At 45.3% G+C, this 10,747-nt stretch overlaps 1 long non-coding RNA gene across 2 annotated transcripts in view; it reads right to left on the reverse strand.

Annotated features, from left to right (window-relative positions):
- LOC111095670 overlaps nucleotides 1–6,537 on the reverse strand; it is a 33,353-nt gene extending 26,816 nt beyond the window's left edge. For both annotated transcript variants that reach the window (XR_005358689.1, XR_005358690.1), the window contains exon 1: nucleotides 6,019–6,537. This is a non-coding gene — a long non-coding RNA (uncharacterized LOC111095670). The remainder of the gene's footprint in view (nucleotides 1–6,018) is intronic.
- Nucleotides 6,538–10,747: the final 4,210 nt, after the last annotated feature.

Below are 10,747 nucleotides of genomic sequence, written 5' to 3' on the forward strand. Positions count from 1 at the left end.
CAAGCAGTCAGGAAGGAGATCTATCCTTATAGCTTAGGAAAGTCTCCTACCTGTTCTTGGACCCTCTGACAAGCACCTGACATGAAATTTTCACTCTCGGGCCAGTAAAGTGATATTTTGCAGACTATACCATCCAGATCCTACTGGGATGTCAGCATCGACCTGAAGCAGGACAGGGCAGCACTAAGATGGCTCTAGACTTTGAGCTCTACACAGACCCTGGCAGCCCACTGGGCTTGCCGGGTCCTGGGCCCTATTCACCAAAGGCATAGAGATCCAGCCAAGGGTTCACTTAATCTTGAAGACAACACATTGCACCAATGAAGTTACTTCCTGCATCCAGATTTTTCAGAGATTGGAACTAATAAGTAAAAGAGCTGGTTCCTCATTATGATATTCCACAGGCTAAGTATTCACCCTCAGATGTGGATTCTGATCCAGGCATTTTAACTGTGGTGATCAGAGTTAATTTTACACAGTTTTGTCACATTTTTTATACACTAGAAAACATAATTACAGCAGCAAGTTCTAGATTCCATGAGGTCTATCGAAAGAAGAATCAGTGAGGCTGAGTTTGTCAGGGTATCAAACTCAAGTACTATCCAAAAAAAAAAACATCTAACAGCCAGTACTGCCTACCTGGGTAGACATAGTCAGAGTACAAAGGCACTTTATCAGGCTTCTGTAGTTTCTTGGCAATGACCAAGGTATAATCATATGCTCACCAAGCAAGCTTCTATTATTTATTTAGTCTCCTCGCTTGACCAATGCCGGGCAGTAGAGACTGCCTGAAGTAATGGGTAATTCCAGTTATCCTACTAGACATATTAAAACCCTAAATCATAAATTGCCATTCTAGTTTTTGAATCAACATATTGCAGGTTTAGTTAGTGCAGTAGGATCCGTAATGCTCCCTTCCTCTCACCAAAAACACCCCTGCCTTAACCCCCAGGATGTGTGACTATGTCCCCATACATGGCAAAAGAGATGTTGCAGGTGTGGTTAAGTTAAGGGCCTTGAGACAGGGAGAGCATCCTCGTTTGTCTGGTGGGGTCAGGGCAATCACGATGGTCCTTATAAAAGGGAGCTGGGAGGACCAGGGTCAGAGAAGGAGAGGTGATGATGCAAGCAGAGGTCAGATGGTCAGAGAGGACTGAAGGTATCGCAAGGCTGGCTCTGGAGATGGAGAAGGGGATCGGGAGGCAAAGAAGGTCAGCAGCCTCTGGAAGCTGAAACAGACTGGGGGGACGGATCCTCCCCGAGAGGCTCTAGAAGAGCCAGCCCTCCAGACACCTTGACTTTAGCCCAGTGAGACTGATTTTGGACTTTTGAACCCTTCAGACTGTAAGCTAATAAAGTTGTATATTTTGTGAGCCACTAAGTTGGTGGCGATTTGTTACAGCAACAGTGAGAACGAATACAGTCAGTGTGATTTATTGTACAGCCGGATCACCTCAGGGCGAGCTAAAAAATTAGAATTCTGAAAGATGAAAACTGATTTATGGACCTGTAACGAATCTCTGTGATGCTTATCTTCTCTCCCCGCCCCCCCACCTCACCATGATCATCTTCACAGCCTGAAAACAACAGAATGTTGGATTCCTTCTAGAATTCTACTCCTTAGTTGGAGCACTCAGGTACAATGAAAGAACACATCATTTACACAGAGAAATTACCTATTAAAGAAAAAAGGCCACTCTCGGGCCAATAAAATGATCTTAAAAACTAACCAATTCGGATATGACACATTCCATTTGGTGGATTTCCTCTCTTTGACCCCAAGGAGAGCGTCTCTGTACATAATCATTCCTGGGTAACATTTCACCAGCTCAGTGATCTACTTGTCCGGCCCATTGTAAGATCTGAAGGCCCAGATCTGAGAAGGGTGTGACTAGTGGACAGCTACAAGAGATCTAATATTAGCGGAAAAAAGTGACAGGTCACACACAACCTGACAACATGAATGAGATATAAAGAGCCTTAAAAAAAAAAAAAAAAACAGGCCGCAGAATTTAGGAAGGAAAAAACAAAAGGCAGCTGCCTGGGGCCATTTAGTGAAGGATCAACTATATTTAGACACCTCAGCAGAAGCCCTCGGCATAGAAATGCACTGAATCATATGCAATATCTGGATTTCTTATGATTTGCCTAAGTAATCAGTATGGCATTCCATTGTGGCTTTTATAAAATGCTTTAATAAGGCAGAGAAGCATGTTTCTGTAGTTGTAAAGATAATTAAGTGTATGTTTTAATGCTTCTCAGGGAAATATCCCTTAATAATTCACTTAATAGGAAGCCTCTCATTCCACAACTATGCCAAATAAATGAAGTGTTAAAATATTATTAAATTAAACCCATGCTAATTAGTAATACTGAGGAATCAGAAGTCCTTTTAATCACACTGCCTTAAAAAAAAAAAAAAAAAAAAAAAACACTCTAGGGTTACAAAGATTGAGGAAATCCTGACACCCAAGGGAAGAACCTCCTCAATTTACCATGTCCTTTGTGGTATTGCCAATAGCCCCACAGGAGGGGATTTGAAAGAGCAACATCATAGGCAAGGTTCTACTCATCCTAGAATTTGGAGAATCTACCTGGCAAGCTCCACAAATGAGGTCCAATCCTGCCCAAGAAAAAGGGAAAATAAATGTAATGAAAGACATCTCTCTCATCAGTTCTCATTTCTGGAGGCACTCAAAGCTCGGAGCATAAGGACAAGTCGTCAAGATAGCATGCCGACGTCAGGCATCATTTCAAGTCGAGTTTTAAAAAGTCACTTGAAAACTTTGAGCCGAAAGGGTAACTTCCTTTTCCAAATGAAGGTTAAGCCAGTGTATATAGCCCTAGAGGTTTGCAGATGACTTAAGCCCTTTGAAAGGAGAAGATAAAGTCATAGTTTCGGCACTTACAGATCTCTACCACTCCCAGCCCTGAGTTTCATTGGGTGAAGATTAAGTCCATGGATTAGTTGGGCAACCATCACTTGGCATATCATAGAAACTGGTGTGTTAGGTAAGTGCCTCCCCCTCCCCCGAGGAAGGACTTTATTGGAAGAAGGGGCTGGGTAACTAAAGGACACAGGCATCAGAGTGACAAGACCCGTCAGATCACATGTGGATGGCTCCACAGCTTGGAGCCACACCATCCAGTCTCTCACCTCTCATCAGGCCCCAGACACTATCTCCCCTGAGCACCTGCAGTAACCCTGAAGCTAAGAAAAATGCTATGTGGCTCCCAAGCTTCAAATTCAGAAGAGAATAGGAGTTAAAATCCGATATCCACTTTGCGGGCAGGTATATGGGGATTTTATTACATCCTTGCTACTCAGGCCTACTGACTCTTCATCAAGACGTCCTTCCCCAATGTGATGTTATAGGGCCCCGTGTACATCAATGCATTTGGCAGGCTATGCCATCTTTTGGGGCTCCTCCATGAAACCAAAGCTCTGGTCATGGAGACTACACAAGTGAATTCGCTCCATGTAGCCCTTGTCCTCAAGGAACAGAGAAATTGAAAAAGAGAGAGGAAATTACAATAAAATGTGGACTGTGCTCTGACAAGAGCAAAATGGGGTTCTATGAAAGGTTTTGGGGGGTGGTATGGAATTGAGCTAGAGGGATTAGTGGGAGTTAGCAGCTGAAGGTGGAGGTGGAGGCTGGGAAATCTTGCAGGACAATGAAAATGACAGGAGCAAAGAGCTAGTGGTGAGAATGGGAGCTGGCAGCAGGGAACCAGGGTCCCATCAGTTGCCCTCGCAGGTGGCAGTGGAGCCTTGCAAGCTGACCTAAAGAGTAACCAGAGATCTGGGAGGGGCTCCAAGTGTCCCAGGGTCATCAGCAAGGCCACAGGCAGAAAGACCCCCTGTGGTTGCAATAAAATGGGTGTAGAAAGCCCCCTGAAAAGAAAACTTACTGGAAGCCTGTGGAATCTCTCGGAAAAGATCCTCATAGCATCAGCTAGAGAAATGCACTCTGAGTAGCATGATGACTTCTCCAGAATTAGGCTCAGTGGTGGAGGGTCTGGTGTGCACCTACGGGGCAGGGAGGCGGGGGGAGGAGGGTCAACCTAGTGATAAATGAACTTCCTTTGCGCAGTGATTATTTTTAATGAACATAGATGTCTTTGTAAAGGAGGGCTTGCCCTCTTTACCACTCCCTATTTCCTTAAAGTCTCCCCAAGTTATGCATTTACATTACCAGCGCGGTGACTATAGACATTTGGGTTTGTGAACCAATAAGATAAAATATAGAACATTTTTTTACATTTAATATATGAAATTATCATCACCCTTTTGGGCATTTGGGACACCAGTATGCAAATGACCTTATGATGTACCAGGCAAGTATTTGGGATCCAAAGAAGTATAAAATGTTATCCCTATCCCCATGGAGGATTCCTGTGTTGAAGAAGGTATAAAAAGATAACCAGCAAATCATTTGAATAGACATTTCACCAAAGAAGGTATACGTGGAAAACAGGCTCATTATTAGTCATTAGGGAAAAGCAAATGAAAACCACAATGAAATACTAGCCGCATCCCCTGAAATTACTATGACTAAAAAGACAATAGCAAGTATTAAAGAGGAGGATGTGGAAAAACTGGAACCCTGACACATTGCTAGTGGGATGTGACATGGCTCTGCCATTTTGGAAACCAGTTTGGCTGCTTCTTAAAAAGTTAGGCATCAAGTCACCATATGACCCAGCAACTAGGTCTTAGGAAATTATCTTGTCAAGAGAAATAAAAACATATATTCACGTGAATGTCCATTAGCAGTATTAGTCACAATAATCAAGATAGTGGAGACAGTCCAAATGACCGTTAGCTGGTAAATGGATAAACAAAGTGTGGGATATCCACACTCTGCAACATGACGTTGTAATACGTACTGCAACATGGATGAACCTCAGAAACACGTACTAAGTGAAAGAAGCCAGTCACAGAAGACCACATACTGTATGATTCCATTTATATCCAAAATCTAGAAAAGACAAATCGATAGAGAAAGAAAGATCACTGGTTGCTTGGGATTGGGGTTAGGAAGAGAGATCGGGATCTTTTGGCATGATGAAGATATTCCAAAGTTGGATTGTGCTGATGGTCACACAACTCTGTAAATTTGCTAAAAATTATTTGATTGTACACCCAAAATGAGTGAATTTTATGGAAAATCAGTTATACCTCGATAAAGCTGTTTTTAAGCACATAATTGAATGTTGTGAAACGGGGGATCCCTGGGTGGCTCAGCGGTTTGGTGCCTGCCTTTGGCCCAGGGCGCGATCCCGGAGTCTCGGGATCGAGTCCCATGTCGGGCTCCTGGCATGGAGCCCGCTTCTCCCTCTGCCTGTGTCTCTGCCTCTCTCTCCTCTCTCTATGACTATCATGAATAAATAATAAAAAAAATTTTTAAAAAAAAGAATGTTGTGAAACGTAGTAAATGTCAAATCAATGGTCTAAAAAAATGGCCACCAAACTTTTACTCTCATAATATCATGCACCCTTGTCATTAAAACTATGTTCTTCCTCAGTATACATGCGATTTATTTCTATGCAAATAATAAAATGCACTAATATAATAATATACCGTGCAGAGCATACAATATAGCCCAAAAGCAAAACTGAAAGGAGATTAAAATACATACATAGGTAATATTTCAATACAAAATTATTGATTTTATCACACGGTTTTTAAGAATAAAGGGATCTAGGGTTTAGAATTAGCGAACAAAATGAATTCCAGGGCAACAAACATGTGAATGTGGAAAGCTGCCAAAATCGACTAGGGATTCTGTTATGGACAAGACCACCCATGCATAATAAACCCTCAGAATATTCATCAATTTGAAAATTAAATCCAAAGTGATGCTGTGTTTGCACGGTGAACAATGGAACATCCATCAAAATAAACCCAGCGGTTCTGAGGATGGGAAACACTCAGGAGCACAGGCCTGCAGACACTGTTAACAATGAATGTCAGAGGAGAGGGCAGAAAGAGAAAAGCTGAAGAACGGATCTACCTGAAACAGAAGTTCCTACATGGTGTGAACTTTGGCTTCCAGGTAAGATGGATTGGGTCACATCCCTCTTTTGCGACCAAGGAGTTACTCAGGAAGATTGTGCTGGTATGTGTGGAGTTAGAAACAGCCATTAAATCTTGAAATAGGTTTGTTACTTCCATACGTCCATTGGTGTTTATCCTTAACCTCGTTCTCTGTGGTCTCACATTATAAAAATAATGATTTCCACCGACTTGGAGGTTTGCAATGTGATCCTTGCAGCGAGCTACAAACGATCAACGAATGTAACCAAGATCGAAGGTTCCTAGTGGTTGTAAAGAGACAGATAAAGTTGAATAAGGAACTTAGGGCCCGATCCTAAAGGACCTTACAGCAAAATTTCAACGTTTGGGCTTTTTCTACGGAGCCACCGCGGAGGCCATTAAGTATTTCCGAGCACAGGGGAATCTAAACTGCATGGCTTTCGGAAGGATTAACAGACTGTCACACACAGGGTGGACAGGTGTGGGGAGAGGTGGGAGCCGGTATTCTAACTGGTCAAAATTCTAACAATACAGAACCAGTGTTCTAACTGGTTAAAATTCTAACAATCCCAGTGCAGGCTGGGATTGAGGGTCTAGACCAAGATAGTAGCAACGAGAAGAGAAGAGAGAAAATAGTACAAAGTGAAGAATGTCTACATGGTTGACAGTGATGTAGGAGTTTATAAATCTTGGTGCCAAAAACTCTCCAACACCAGGCCAGAGGGCAAGTTCAACTAAAGTGCACAAAAATAATCTACAAGCTAATGCTCCATGGGGCTTCTCCGGGCTGTATGGCCTGAGACACTGGAACGGGCCCAAGACCAGGAGCCACTCCATCATTTTGAGTCCAAACAGTAGGTGCCTCTCCCGTCCTGTTCATTGCTTCTCGACAGAACTCTTAAAGAAGCAGAGGAAAGTCCGGAAGGACGTATCATCAATTCTTTTTTATATAGTAGATAAAAATCATCTTACTTCAAAAAGGGGAACTTCCTCTCCAGGCATATTAGAGGAATTTTATAAGGGGGAGTCAAGTAAGAATTAAAAGACCCATAAAATCCTTATCCAGTGATTTGAAGTTGAGTGTGTTACAGTTTTCGATTGTCTTCAGCCACCCTGGGAGGAACAAGGCAAGGTTACCTTCAGGAGCCTGATATCTACATATTCTTTATGTGCCAACTGAACAAAAAAGACACAACAACCCCTCCATCTTCAAAAGAAGAGAGCTCATTGCTCATCCATGTATCCTACTGTCACTGTGGAATTACTCTGGAGGAAATGTAATAGGAGGCCTGTCCTAATATTTCATTTTCTTCCTCGTATACATAAACAAGTCAGAGGTTTGGATTTTATTAGTGAATTAAACTGAAAAAAAAAAAGATAATGTTTTCTATACTACCTGATAATAAAATTCAAAATTTTAAGATAACATTATCTACCAGATTTTTACTAACATCTTTGGATTTTTCAGATTGGTTAATGGTGATGGTCACTCAGTCGAATTGTAGACTTTGGCTTCCTTCATCTGAGTCATCATAGATGCCAGACATGTGGTTTCCTATAGGGCCCATCCTAAAGATTACACCCGCAAGAGTCACCTTCATCTTTCACTTCTCTTATGGGATCATCTTTTTGTGCGTCTAAAGAAACCTTTTCCTGCTCTAAAGATCAAAAGCAGGAACTTCATCTTCTGGTTATTAATCAGATCATTATGTAGTCGCCCTGGTTTGGAAAGTGTAAAGTATCCCTTTTTAGACAATTTATAACCTCCATTGCTGCAAGAAAATTGAATATTTGCTTTATGGTCAGATGAAGTTAATCTTTGTTTCGTGTTTTGATTATAATGAAATAGAAAACCTTGGCATGCACCTCTGTGTATCACCATTATTCTACACTATTTGAAGACGAGAAATTAAACTCCAACCTTGAAACTTGTCTTTCCCTACAGCCATCTTCTTTCTTGAATATTCTCTCCTCTAATCCTAGTGAAGGATTTGTGGAATTCCTCTTTCTGGACATATGATAACCCAGGAGAAACCTGGAAACTCTGAAAAGCAAGCCAGTCCCAAAGTGATTTTTTTTTTTTTTTTTTTGCTGAAATCGGAAGATCCAATAAAGTTTAGGGTTGTCCAATCCGGAATCTAATAGGAGACCATGTACCCAAAGCTAGACCCCCAAAGGGAACCAAGAAATACATCACACACAAAAGGAAACCAAAACCAAAAGGGAACAAAACAAAAACTCCATACCTATCCCAAAGTTCATGCTGAATGAATGAAACAGAAATCTCCTCTACGGTTTAGTAATTACAGTGCGGCCCCTTACTTGGGTTTTCAGTCTAAATATGCACTGCCCGTGTGCTCAGACTCATCTCAGCAGAGACCTGGGATACAGCCGTCTCAGTTCTGTTGCAAGCAAAAGTGAGACACATGCTCTCTGCAGGATTTTAAGTTCACACCAAATCTCAAAGAATTTCCATTAATAAATTTCCAAGGAAAATGGGAAGTTCTCCTTCAAAATTCAGGAAACACAAAAGGAGCATGAACCATAAGAGAATCAGCAAAAATAGCAAACAGCTGAAACAGACATACAAAATTTTACATATTGGGATTATTAGATACAACATAAATAATAAGTATGCTGATAGTTTCTAGAGACACTTCTTTTTCTAGAAAAGATTTTATTTATTTATTTTTTTTTTATTTGAGAGAGAGACAGAGACAGAGCACCGACAGGGGGAGGGGCCCAGAGAGAAGCAGACTCCCCACTGACCAGGGGGCCCCACAGGGGCTGCATCCCAGGACCCCAGGTCCATGTCCCGAACCGAAGTCACACGCTTAACCCACTGAGCCACCCAGATGCCTCAAGGACATTTCTTAAAAGAAGCTCTAAAAAGTGAACCGGAAAGAGGCAAAATTTAAATGGACTGTAACTTCTCAAAGGGAAAAGCATAATGATGGAAACAATAAAAGCTCAATATAACCCTGGATGTTTGACATACGAAGGAATTATCATTAATGATTTGAAGTGTACTGATGATGTGCTGGGAAGGTCCTTATTCTGAAGAGATGCAAGCTAACTTGTAAATCAAGGCTCATGATGTGGGCAACTTATTTGTAAAAGGCTTTAAAGACCAGGGCCTGGGTGGCTCAGCGGGTTAAGTGTCTGCCTTCAGCTCAGGTCATGACCCCTGGGCTGGGCTCCCTGCTCAGCAGGGCCTCTGCTTCCCCTCCCTCTCCCCTGCCCTCCCGTGCATGTGCGTGCATGTGCATGGGCTCTCTTTCTCATAAATACAATATTTTTTATTTATTTATTTATCTTTAAAGATTTTATTTATTGATTCATGAGAGAGAGAGGCAGACACCCAGGCAGAGGGACAAGCAGGCTCCAGGCAGGGAGCCCGACATGGGATTCGAGCCCACGTCTCCAGGATCAGCCCTGGGCAGGAGGCAGTACTAACCTGCTGAGCCCCCCGGGGCTGCCCTACAATATTTAAAAAAATAAAATAAAATAAAATATTTTAAAAAGAGCCAAATGGGTCAGTGGATGGATGGACTGGGATGGATAAAGAGATGGAGAGAGGGACACGGGCGCCGATGGTTGGGCGGCCAAAGGGGACACAAGCAGATGTTAACAACTTGTGGATCCAGCTGGGCAGGTGGACAGATGTTTGTCACCCTCCTCCCGGTCTTGGAATTTGTCATAATAGAAGTCGTAAGAAAGATAATCTGTGCACACAGAACGAAGACCTCCTCCTGGGTCCGGAGTCTGCTTCCCCTCCTCTCCCCTGACGCTGTTCTCGGCTCTTCCCAGACCGCAGGCTCGTCGCTGCCCGGGGCGCTGGGGGAGGCCGCTCTGGGGGGGGGGGAGGGGGAGGGCAGGAGGGAGAGCATGAAGGGGGGCGGGGGGCAGGAGGGGGGGCGGGGGCAGGAGGGGGCGGGCGGGCAGGAAGAGGAGCACCCCGGGCACAGGCCCGCCGCAGGGCGCAGCTGCTTTAGGAAGGGACAGTCTGAGCTGGGGCACGTGCCTCCACCACAGGTGCTCATTCCCACCCCGCGCCGCCTTGGTTCCCATGGGGGCCCCCCCGCTTCCCGCCCGCAGCCCGCCTGCCCGGGCTGGTCCCCTCCTCTGGTCGGAGAGCCGCGGGGGGAGGGCCCGTGAGGGGGCGGAGGGCAGGGTGGGGGGAGGAGGGACCTGCTGGGGGGGGGACAGAGGGACGCACCCGCTGGGGGCAGGGGTGGGAGGGTAGGAGGGACCCGCGGGGGGCAGAGGTGGGGGGGCGGGGGGAGGGGAGGCAGAGAGACCTGAGGGGTCAGAGGGGGGAGGGCGGAGGGACCCGGGGAGGGTGGGGCGGGACAGAGGGACCTGCTGGGTGCAGAGGTGGGGGGGAGGAGGGACCTAGGGGGGCAGAGGGCAGGGGTAGGAGGGACCTGGGGGGGCAGAGGGCAGGGGGGAGGAGGGACCTGGGGGGGCAGAGGTGGAGGGGACAGAGGGACCTGGGGGGCAGGGGGACACAGAGAGAGGGGTGGGGGGACGGAGGGACCTGGGGGGGCAGGGGGGCAGGGCGGAGGGACCGGGGGAGGGTGGGGCGGGACAGAGGGACCTGCTGGGTGCAGAGGTGGGGGGGAGAAGGGACCTGGGGGGCAGAGGTGTGGGGGACGGAGGGACCTGGGGGGACGGTGTGGGGGTCGGAGGGCGGGGGCTGAGGA

The sequence above is a fragment of the Canis lupus genome, chromosome 4, assembly GCF_011100685.1.
Source record: "Canis lupus familiaris isolate Mischka breed German Shepherd chromosome 4, alternate assembly UU_Cfam_GSD_1.0, whole genome shotgun sequence".
In the NCBI taxonomy this organism is placed as follows: Eukaryota; Metazoa; Chordata; class Mammalia; order Carnivora; family Canidae; genus Canis; species Canis lupus.